Here is an 11,646-nt window from a genome sequence, read left to right as displayed (position 1 = left end):
AGCAGCGGTTCTGCCCACCCCTCGATGCACATCACTGGGCTGTGCCTGGTTGTAGCAGCTGTGCAGTCACTGCTGATCCTCATCTGCTGCAGCACCGGGCCCTCCCCTGCGCATTCTGATCCATCTCAAACAAAAACTGTAAAAGGAAATGAGGAAAAAGCAAATTATTTAAGAACATGAAATCCTTGCTGCCTCTGTCAGCCCCTACCGTGGGTTGTTGCTTCGTTTCTTAGACTTCTGTTTGTAGAAATAAACGTTTACAAGAGGGGGAAAAGCATCTTTCTTCTAAGCCACTGGGGGTTTTAGAGATGAGTGTCTACAGCTGCAGGGGAAGTTTCTCTGCCCCTCTCGCACCTCTGATGCGAGATCTTTAACCTCTTAATGCTGCTGACCCTTCCCTCCATCGCTTTCATTCGCTGTGAGCAGCGCCCCTCGGGCTCCCCCTGCTCCTCGTGGGTCGGGGGCCGAACTCCCCCCGCAGCCCCTGGCGGGTGGGGCCGGGGCGCTCCTCCTCCGCTGCGGAGAGGGAAAGGGAAAGCGAAAGGGAGAGAGCGGGCGATGTCCCCGCAGCGGGGCCGAGGCAGGCGGCACACGCAGCCCGCAGAGGAGGGCAGGTAAGCGGGGGATGGGGATGGGAATGGGGGAGCGGGACGGGGGCTGCCCCGGCCGGGGATGCGTGGAGGGGTTCTGACCGAGCCCCGGTACCGGGACGGCCGCGGGGTGCCCCGGTGTGGTCTGCGGTCTGTCCGGGCGCTGCTGCAGCGCTGACCGCCGTGGGCAGGTGCGGGTCTGAAGGGAAATAACGGCTTCTTTGGGATCGGGTCTATCCCACCCGCACTCGTGTACCCCGCATAACTGCACCGAAGGACTCCTTTTCCTTTTCCCCCTTTTTTTCCTTTCCCCTTCTTCCAGCTTCAGTTATCTGAGCTGTTTTCTCCAATCCCTGCTGCTTGCCTCCGCCTGGCTATTGCTCTCATAGCTACTTTCTGATACAGCAAAGAGAGGCAGAAGGGAACCGGTGCCTCACAGACAGCCCCTTCCCCGGCACAGCACGGCTCTCCCAGAAAGGGATCAGCATTTGGGAAGCCAGATTCTGTGAAGTCTCTGGATATAAACTGATTGATGCAGATTGTAATTAACCAAAACTGTATTTTCCCTTCGTTCTACATCACATCAAGTGTGAATAGTGGCTGGTGGTGGCAGAGCCGGAGGCTGGAAAAAAGGAGAAAATGGGCTTTGTTAGAAGAGAGCAGCGGAGCAGTGTGAGCAGGGAGGGCTGTGCTGAGGAGATGGGGCAGGCTGAGGCCAGACCAGGAGCTCAGCACAAATGTTTTAAGACTGGTGGCCATGAGTTCCTTCTCTTTCTGTGGTCTTCTCCTTAAATCCAGAGGTGAGCTGAAATCTCAGGGGCCAATGCACCCCTGGGTGTTGGGGAGACAGAGGTGCCAATGGGAGAACTCAGATGAACCCATGGCATCAGGGTTTCCCAGAAGTGCCAGAGTTGAAAGCCCCACTCTGCACCTTTGCCCTCGGCAGCTGAAATCCAGCTGTGCCTCTGCCAGCTCTCCTTATGGGGAGGAAAAGCCCCATTCAGCAAACAGCCATTGCACAGGACGCAGTCAGGGGACCCAGACAATAGGACAGGGATGGCTGATGCTCAATGATGGCTCAATGCCATCAGTGCTCCCAGAGTTGCTCTTCAGATGCACAGGATGCACAGAGCAGAGCTTGCAGAGAGTTGAGGTTTGGACAAAGAGCTTGTTGACACCATCTGAAAATGAGGTTGGGCACAAACAAGGCAGTGGGATTTTCTCAACTCTTTGCCCTCAGCTCAAGAAACAAGGCTGTGAAGCAAGCTCTGGAGTTGCACTATGAGTGTTCTGTTGATGAATACCATAGATGAGCTGATGGAGTGATCCATCCTGTCTTCAGAGCACTTGGGGAATGCTGGCTGTGGGGCTGAGAGGCGAAACAGCAGAGTGTGCTGCTCACCTCATGCAGGGAAGACAATAAGGTGCAGTAGAGACTTGTTTGTGGTGTCTTGCATCTGTATGACATTGGGGGTTTTGGTGCTCAGAGCTGAGCTGTCGGCCTCACTGTGTGGGTTTGCAGCTGAGCTCTCATGGCCCTGCATCAAAGCGCTGCTCCTTGACCCCACTGAAGCTCTGGAGATAAGGCTGCAAATTCACCTCTGGGAAAACTGCAGCAGCTTTCTCAAAACTGAAAGTTGGATGCGTTTAGCTCAGCTTGTCAGGCTCTGGAAATCACATGGTGCCAAGAGCAGGTGGCAGCCAAGCCATGGATATATGAGCTCTCAGCTCCAGCTCTCCCCGAGATCTGCTCTCCTCTTGGATCGAGCCTTTATGGCCCTCATAACTGATTTTCGGTGTCGTCAGAGCTCGCCCAGTGCCTGGCAGGGCTGGGGATGCAGCATTGAGGCTCCCTCACCCTCTGAGCTGAGTCAGAAGCACCTCTGGCTGCCAGAGCCCTTGGCTCATCTCCTGCTCTGTGCTTTGCAAAGCCGCAGACAGTTCTGCTCTTGTGATTAATGCTACAGAGCAACTGCTTCAGCATTTGTGATAACACAAACCTGAAGCAAAACTCTGTTTCTGCTTATAGCATCAAACGGGAAATTATGTAATTCTATGTGCACTGCTTGCTTTACTAATAAAAGCTTTTCAAGCAGCAACGTTAATTTGCTCAGCAGCACAACTGGCACGTCCGGGCCGCGGTGCTGCTGCCGCATCAGCTCCCGGTACCCGGAGCATCGCCCCGCTCTGCGCACGGGGCCGGAGGGATGGGCTGCAAAATAGGCTCAGCCTCCACTGACATCAAAGGGAGCCCGGAGCAGCCCGCTGGGATGGAGGCGGGGGCTGACGAGAGGCGGAAGAGCTGCGCCTTCCCCTGGGGACTGCAGAGGGCGGTGGTACCCAGCGCGGAGCAGGGCCGCTGTGGGCCGGGTTCATCAGCGCTGCGATGCTCAGGGGCTGTTGCTGCTCTCCTTCCCCGGGTGGAAAGGGGCCTCCCCGCAAGCGAAGCAGTGTCGGGGCACGCACAGATCTCGTCTTGCCCTACTCCGAGCTCTTTGCAGGTGGAAACTGCCCGTGCAGAGGCAGGAGAGCTGCAGCTGTGTTGTTATCGGGCAGTGTGTGTTGTCTGTGGTGTAGAGACTGACGGCTGAGACTCGGGGCAGCAGGATGGAGGATGCTCCGACAGCTGAAGGCATCCTCAGAGCACAGCCATGGGCAGAGCTGTGCTTTGATCACCTGTAGGGTGCACGGTTCCCTGCTGGGCTCCTTTTTCTCTTCTCGCCTCCTTTGCAGTTTGTGGCTGTCGGTGCTTCTCGACAGAACCTTCCTCTGCCCCCGTCAATCCCAGCAGCTGCTGCACACAGTGGCTGTGCTGTTTGGCAGGCGCAGGGCAATGAGCTGCTGCCAGCCTTGTGCCTGTGGTGTCTGCCTTCCCCTGGGGCCCAAACCTCCCTCTGTCATCCCTGTGCAGGAAGCCCTGCACAGCTCCATTCTGTTTCTACTCATTCCTTGTTCTGAAAGCCAAACTCAGCCCCAACAGCAGCCTCAGGCTGTGCCACATTTCCTGGTGTTCCTGCACAGAAACAGCTGCATTCATGGGGCTCGAGAATGAATTCATCTCTATGGTGAACTGCACAGAGCTTCTGCATGGGCTGCAGAATTGCTGGAGAGAGACAGAAAAACATGAGAACCACAACTGTTTTGGGTTCTGTGCCACCCATTGCTGTGCCAGGGTGCTCTACGGGGCTTCGTTTCCTTCAGTGCTTCTTCAGCATCACCGCAGCCTCAGCCTCCTGTTTGTCACATGCCCTGGGCTCACACTGTCCCACCCTTCCTGTCTCATCCAGAGCTGCTGTGGGGAAGGAGCTGCCATGGCAGCTGTGCTTATCGCTCCCCAGCAGCTGGGGATGCCTGCCAAGCACAGCCCCATCCTGCCAGACTCAGCATGGGAAGGTTGTATGTCTGTTCTCCTTAATGCTCTCAGCATCGGCTCTGCCATGGAAGCCTGCAGGGAGTGGTGGGCTCCTTCTCACCTGGGGCCACTCATTTGCCATCAGTGATGCAGAACCACCCTGCAGCTGCTGGCACTGCAGAAGGAGGCGGTGGCTCTGCAGGTGAGGCAATTAATGGGAACCCAACTTAATGAGGTTGTGTGCTGCTTACACAATGAAAATGGTCTTCAGCTGGTGTGCAAGTAATCAACCTGCGACTTAAGCTGAACTCTCTTGCTATAAATATCTTCCTTTCCGTCAGCAAGTGAGTATGAGGAGTGTCTGCAGAACCAGTTCTGCCACCCCTCTACGGGAAAAGGTTCTTCTGTACGATTCTCATAAATCAGTGCAGTCTGAATGAGAAGTCCCATCCCACCAGGATGCCACCAGTGTTGGGCTGTTGGCTCCAGTCTCTGCCTGGTCTGCTGGCAGTGTGTGCAGATGGGGAGGTCCCAAGTGGTAGCGACTCTGAATCTGTGCTTTTCCCTCTGTTTCTGCTCAGCTCCTGTCTGCACGCCTGGAAATTCTGGGTATGGAGTTAATGATCTCCAGAGGGCAATAAAGCCAACGGCTTGTGGCTGTGCTGAGGGAGGTCGCACTGTGCCCATTGATGCTGCCGGCAGTGTGAGCTTGCACGGGGACTGCTGCACTGTGCAGTGCTCTGTGTGATGAGGACACGGCCTTTGGAGCGGCCCTGCTGCAGGTTCACTGCCCAGCCCTGCCAGGCGTGCAGCACAGTAATAACTGCTTCTCGTGCTTTGCAATTAGCTGCCTGCTCTTGGTGCATGCGCAGGAGCATTTACTTGTCGCATGCATGTTTCTATCAGAACGTAATGTTTTGGTTTAACTCCTTTCATTGGCAGGGTGTGATGATTCTCCTCCTCTGGGGTGACTCACACCTGCCTGGATGCCGTTCTGTGCAGCTGCTGATGGGGAGGAGGGTGAACATAGGGACAACTCCACAGCTGATTCCATAACTGCAAACTATGCAAAGAAACACAGGTGGACAACTTTGGTTTCATGTACCTTATTTCCATGGATCAAAGTTCTCCTGTATGATCCTTCCCCGGTGCAGACAGCCTTGGTTTAACCCTATTGTTGCCATGCAGCTGTGTTGGTGCCATGCAGGGCTGTTGTTGCCATACAGCTGGCCCACTGCAAAGAAGCAAACCGTTGTGTTGAGATAATGCAGTAGGGAAGAGATTAGATAAGGAGAAGGATTGCCTTATCCATCTGACCCTTGGAGTTCAGACCCACGAGAAGCAAGAAGGGGAGGCATGAGTCACAGGCAGTGCCGCTGCAATGCACGTTTCTGCATCCTGAGGGGTTTTCCTCATTTCTCTAAACACAAAGCAGAGCCAAAAGCCTTGAGGAGGTCGATAAACATGGCAGTGACTGTCCCAGGCTGCACAGCTTTTCTTCTGAGATAAACAACGCTGTATAAAATAGCTGACACTTCACGTGCAGCAGTCGCAGCATCTTCCTCTGAAGGAGCACAGTGGTTAATGATGCACGGTGTGTGATGAGGCTGCGATAACGAGTGGCTGTGGGAGGTCCCTCTGCACACAGAGCCTTGTCAGTCTCTTAAAGAGCTTTGGTTTACATCACATACACGGTGCAGATAGAAGTGGCCCATGTTGTGCAGTGCCGGTGTGCAGCACATGAGCATGACACCCTCCTCTTGCAGCACCAGACCATGAAGCCGCCCTGGGTCACCACAAGGGCTGCAGGTGGGCCTGAAAACCAAACTCCGCCCATTTTCATAGAGCTGATGGGATATTTCCTTGCAGTGTTACTTCTCAGCTGTGTGATGCCCCCCAGCTGTGTGGGAAGAAAAGCTGTGTGGGATGCCCTGCAGCTTTTTTCCTGCTTATCCTCTGTGCGGTGAAAGCACAGCCGGAGCAGAGGATCAGTAGGGATAACTCATAGCCCCACTGACTCCACAGTGTTTTAATGGTGGGAGTGCAGGAGGAATGCTGCTGGCTACCAAGTGCTGTATGTGTGAGAGGCCATTGCACAGGAGGCAGTGCAAATGTAGGAGTTGCAACAGGTTGTCTTCTTTCTGTCACCAACAAGCTCTATGGGTGCCCACTTGGTTTCCTTGCTCAGAGGGGAGCTGCTCACGTCCTGCTGCACATCTCCCTGCTGCAACGTGCCCCAGCAACTCGCTGTCCCAGCACTGTGACCTTGGCTGCCAGGAGTGCGCCATTGGCTCTGCTTTTGTTTGGCTTCAGAGAGCACTGTCCTCTGGCCGACAGACATAAATCTGACCCAGACGGTTAAAAAGAATACAGCATCCATTTGTTGAAGTACGTCCTTCCCCAGTCATTTATCTGGCCTGCACTCTGTTTAGAACCAAATGTACACACATCTCCAGGCACACAAAGCAGCCTGTGGGGGGGCCTGGGGGGTAGTTGGTCTGTTGCATTCATCGGACCTCCTTGACTCTTCTTTATTTTGCATGGAAATGTGGGGGTAAAATGGATCTCCTGGATAGATACCTATTGTTTTGTTTCAGAGAATCACTGTAGCTGGAAAAGACCCCTCAGACCCCCGGCCCACCCCACCATGCCCAGTGCCACATCCCCACAGCTCTGGAATGCCCCCAGAGATGACGCCTCCCCCACTCCATGGACAGCCCGTGCCCATGTTTGACTGCTCTCTGGAGAGTAAATCATTCAACACCCCCCCCCCCACCCAACCCTCCCGTGGCCCAATTTGAGGCCAACCCCTCTCCTCTTATCTCTGTTCCCTGGGAGAAGAGTCCAACCCCCACTGCCACAGCCAGCTTTTGGAGAGCTGCAGAGAGCACTAAGCTGCAGACAGCTGGGATGTGGGAACTCTCTTGGCTTTAGATCCTTATTCCTGCTGCGTGCACTGTGCTGCAGGAGCCAGGAGCGCTCAGTGCTGCTGGGTTTAGCCTGGGCCTGGCACAGTGCTACCCTGGGCAGGAGGGGCTGCAGCTTACAGTAGTTCTTTCTGTTTGCCAGGACTTGTAGTGCAGGCAGCTTTGCCCTGGAGAGGTATTTGGGAGTGTGTCTGCTTCCCTCTTGGCACTGCTGTTCTGCAGAGCAGGCTGTGCCGCAGCAAGCCATGCTCACAGCTCCTGCAGTCAAGTGCCATCCCTGCACGGACCTTGCACTGCTGCAGTGGAGAGCAGATTGCTTCCCGTAAATGAGGGCATGCAGTGCTGGGAGGAAACAGGCTGAGGGGGCTGGGGCGAAGGTGAACGATTGAAGCCAAGGTGCAAGCATGCGCCCATCTGCTTTGTCTTGAGCAAAATGGCAAAGCAAAAATACTGTTCCTGTACAGGGAGCTGCTGCAGCACCTCTGCATTATGAAGAGCACCCATAGGTAACCATATGGTATAGGAACCCATAGGTAACCCAGGCTGCCTGGCTGAGTTCATGCTGTTCTGCAGTGTCATAAAGCGTTGGTGGGGGTGTGTTTGCTTTGATTACCACTACTCAGTGACTCTCGTGAGTGTGTTGGTTTTGGGGCTGTCTGTCATAGAATCACTCTGAGATCCCCATGCCCAGCACCATGGTGGAGGTCTCTGTGCCCACCAACCACTGTCCCATTGCTGATCCACAGGGATCTGCTCAGCTAGAGGTGCAGGAGGCCCAGATGTGGGTTAGGCCTCTCTGGCAAAGTATTACCCATAACAGTTCTGCTATGGTGCTCCTTTAGCTGGGAGGGGAGTTGGAGCTGCTCTGGGTTTGGGATGGCACTGGAGAGCGGTGCAGCCCTTCCCACCCCTCCCTGCCCCACAGCTTAGCTGGGCCGGGCTGATAGGCGCCATGCCAGGAGCAGTAGTGCCTTTTGGCTGACCTAAGAAGAGCAAAAATGTTGAGCTTAGCACTGAGAAGGATCGGTTTGGAGGAAGCGATGGGGAGTGGCCCCAAGCAGCAGAGCACAGCGGTGCGACTGAGAGCTGGAGCAGCGCAGGGCTCATCCCAAAGCACAGCTCAGTGTGGGGCTGGCTTGCAGCCCATGCTTACCAGCTGCTTTCAGAGAGGCTCAGGGATATCTGCATGAACTAGGAAAAAAAAAAATATATATATATATATAGCTAATGAAATATCCGCAGGAAATTTTGACATGATTTTGGTGACTCAGCTGGTTAATATTAGCCGTGTTACATAAGTGGAGGTCCAACAGACCAGCTTTAATGATTCTAAGATAAGCTACGCCTTCATTTTGCCAGTATGATTCTGTCTCGTAGTTCTTGCTTGCTGATGTGCTCTAGGGTGTTTTGCATCACTCAAGGGCTGTTCTCTGCAGCCCCATTGCTGTCTCCTTTTATCCTGATATGATTTTTACCTTCCTCTCTCTTTTTTTCCTTTAAAAGTTGAACTAGAAAAACACACAATGTATTAACATTGTCCCTTCCCTTACAGCACGTGGTCATACCCAGGAGATGCACAGGGTGAGGTCCTACCGGGTCACCCCCTCATTACAGGGATGTGGCGGTTGATTTTGGGGTCCCATGGCAGCTCCACATCCACGATGACCAAAGGACCCACAGGGACAGTGGCCTTGGAGGTGGCTGATGACTGCAGACTGCTGGATTGCTCCACACCTGGATGAGATGTGAGGGTACAGGGGATGTTGCCAGCTATGGGTCTCCTCCTGAGCCTGGATCATCACAACAAAAGCAGGAAAGGTTGGATGGGACCTTGGGCAACCTGAGCTGGATTTCAGATTTCAGCCCCCAAAATGTGCCAAGCACGAGCCTTCAGCGAGAGTTTCGTCCACCCAACCCATGCTGGATGAACCTGGCTGTGTTTCTCTGCTGCTCGCTGGGGGAATGAGGACATCAGGAACTGGACACATCTAGGAACAAGAGCAGGTGCTGGGGCTTGAAAGTCCAGGCTCACCCCAGCAAGGCACTGGGTCCTCATTTAGCTGCCCAGCTTCTTATAAAGTCAGATTTGTCATCTCAAAATAGAGTTTGCTGCAGAACAGAGAATATTTAAGAGGGGTTTGTTAAGTAACATCTGCTGCTGTACTGAAAGTTCAATTCAAAGTGTTAAAAACTTTAAAGAAAAAATGAGGTTTGGGTTAAAATAAAAGGTCTTTGGAGAGGTGTCCTTGGCAGGAGCCTTTTCTCCCCTGTACATACAGCAGATTTGTTCATGTTTGCCATTATCCTTCAAGCTGAACATCAAACCAGAGCACAGCAAAGGGCAGCTTTCGAGAGATAAACCTGGAGGAGATAATATTTCACACTGCAGAAAATGCATCTCAGGAATTTTCGGTTCTTCTTCTCTGTAACATTACAAGGACCTTTATAAAAAGTGTCACAGCTCGTGAGCTAAAAAAGAAAAAGAAGAAGGAAAAAAAAAAAAAAAAAAGAAAAGAAAAAAGAAAGCAGCAGCTTTGTGGCTTTGGATGCATTCAGTGCGTGTTTGTGGTCGGCGTTTCCCAGGCTGCTCGGGGGTGAGCACCAGGTCGGCCCTCGCCCTGAGCCTTGCAGGAGCTGTTTCTGTATGAGTGATGGCAGGCAATGAACTGAACTGCAGCTCTGAGGCTGAAGGCTCCATCCTGAGGAGGGGTTTGGGATGGAGATGCAGCTCCCAGCTGCCCCACTGCTGCTGTGTTCACTGAGGTGGGAGTGGGCACTAACCCTGGGTCTGGGGTTAGAAATAGGTTTTTCCTCCTTAACCAGTGAGGTTTGGCTTCACCCACATTAAATTCATTGCCACAAGGTGAGATGGGGCACAAATGGGTGAGTGTACACATGAGGAGGTGCTACAGAGCAGCCTCAGTGCACAATGTGGGGCAATGTAAGTCACCCAGTGCTGCCATAGGAAGAGGTGGGAGGCTCTGGTTTGGCAGTTAACATAGCAATTAACCCAAGCTCAGGGTTCCCCTGGGTACATCCTTGGTGGTGCCTGCATGCTCGCTGCAGATGGGTTGTTGTGGTGCTGGGGTGTACTTGTGTGCTTGGTCTGTGTGTAAATACAAGGAGGCAGGTACACAAACACTGCCCTGCACTCAACCTGGCTGCTCTAAAGCAAACCCACAACACGTCATTAGAGGGAGGCAGTCCAGGAGGTCCAACCCTGATACACACGGGTGCACCCGCTGCCAGCCTGCTGCACCCACATGTTTCGCTTCCATAGAGCTCCACAGACATTCACTGCATGAAAAGTATTCCTAAAACTCAACACAAGGGACAGATCTTTTGGTTTTCTGTGTTTTCTCCTCTGGGTTGGAAGCAGGTTGGATCCACCAGCAGAACAGACCACAGCAGATGGGCTGCTTTCCTCCTTCACTTATTTTCATGAAGATGATACCTTACACGTGAGGTGCCACCTCAATCAATCACTGCACAATGCCTTTCCTTGTCCCCTCCATGCCCTCAGCAGTCAGACATCTGACTCTGACTGCTCTCTTTCCCACTTGATACAAGGAATATTGTGCTTGAAGGGAAGTACACGGAGATGAAACCCTCTGAGAAACATCACAGCCACTTCTCTTTTCCCATCAGCAGATATTGCTTCAGTTCCCATTTCCTACCATTGACTTGCATTGGCTTCGGGCCCTGTTCACTGTCTGCTTGCTAAGGATTTCTGAACCTCAGACCATGACCTAATTTCACTATTTAAAATCAGACCTTCAATATTCCTATTGTGTTTTGGTTTTGAATGGGCATTTGTGCAAAACAGTTCCATTTTCTCTGCCTGCAAGCAGCACAAGATAGAGGGAGGTGCTCACATCACGGTACCAGCAGAGCCCTGGGAACATGGGAAGCATGGGAACAATCCTTGTCCCCCTCCATCTGGAGCCCTGTGCCCACCTCCCTCTGATCAAACCCCATCAATCCCTCCAGCCCTTCATCTTAAAGAAAAGCACAACAAACACTGGTGTGTATCTCATGCCTTGCAAGAGCTGAGAGCTGCAGAACACCAGAATCCTCCTCAGTTCAGAATCAGCTGCTCGGATGGTCACATCAATGCCCTCTCTCACCATCGCCACCCTGCTGCCATCCTGCTGCTGCTGCCCCACACCCTGCAACCTTTGCAGCGATTATTTTTGGTCCCGCGGAAAAGGAAATAGGAAGTAGAGCTGCTCTGATGCGTTTTTGCACGCCGTGGGGCTCTCCCATGCTCAGACAGCACTGCTCGCCCTGCAGAGCGCTTTCATTGCCGTTTATTCACTCTGAGATGTTGCAATCAGACCAAAATGGCAGCGCAGTTACCTGAGGGTGGAAGTGAGTGAGCCACAGCCTGAGGGATGAGCACGGCTGGGCTCCAGGGCTTGGGCTGCAACCGCTCTGCTGTCCTGGAGCTTCTGATGCCTGGTTCAGAAATGTACCTAAGGAATTTTGCGTGTTCTTGTTTGAACTGCACTCATTCTTGGCCTTAATCGTGCCTTCCCCTCCATCAAACAGATTTTGGGTTTGGCTCTGCTTGTTGCCGCACAGTGGTGCTGAGGACTGCCACTACTCATTGTTAGTGGAGGGTCTGAGCAGCTCTGGGGGGTGCCCAAAAAGGACAGGGACCAGCACTGACACCTGACACAAGGCAAAATGGAGCTCCTGCTCCCCATTATTTCCTTATGCCTTCATATATAGAGGCCAATGGTCTGAAGGCCACTGAGTTCAGAGGCGCTGCACA

The 11,646-nt window shown here is 53.1% G+C and overlaps 1 long non-coding RNA gene across 1 annotated transcript; it reads left to right on the top strand.

The window, feature by feature from the left end:
• The first annotated feature begins 696 nt into the window (after window positions 1–696).
• LOC107320083 lies at window positions 697–9,147 on the top strand. Its single transcript, XR_001558130.2, has 2 exons — window positions 697–4,144; window positions 8,422–9,147. It is a non-coding gene; the product is annotated as an uncharacterized LOC107320083 (long non-coding RNA).
• The last annotated feature ends 2,499 nt before the right edge of the window (window positions 9,148–11,646 follow it).

Source organism: Coturnix japonica, chromosome 13, assembly GCF_001577835.2.
Source record: "Coturnix japonica isolate 7356 chromosome 13, Coturnix japonica 2.1, whole genome shotgun sequence".
NCBI classification, from domain to species: Eukaryota; Metazoa; Chordata; class Aves; order Galliformes; family Phasianidae; genus Coturnix; species Coturnix japonica.
This window is presented reverse-complemented; position numbering and strand designations above follow the sequence as displayed.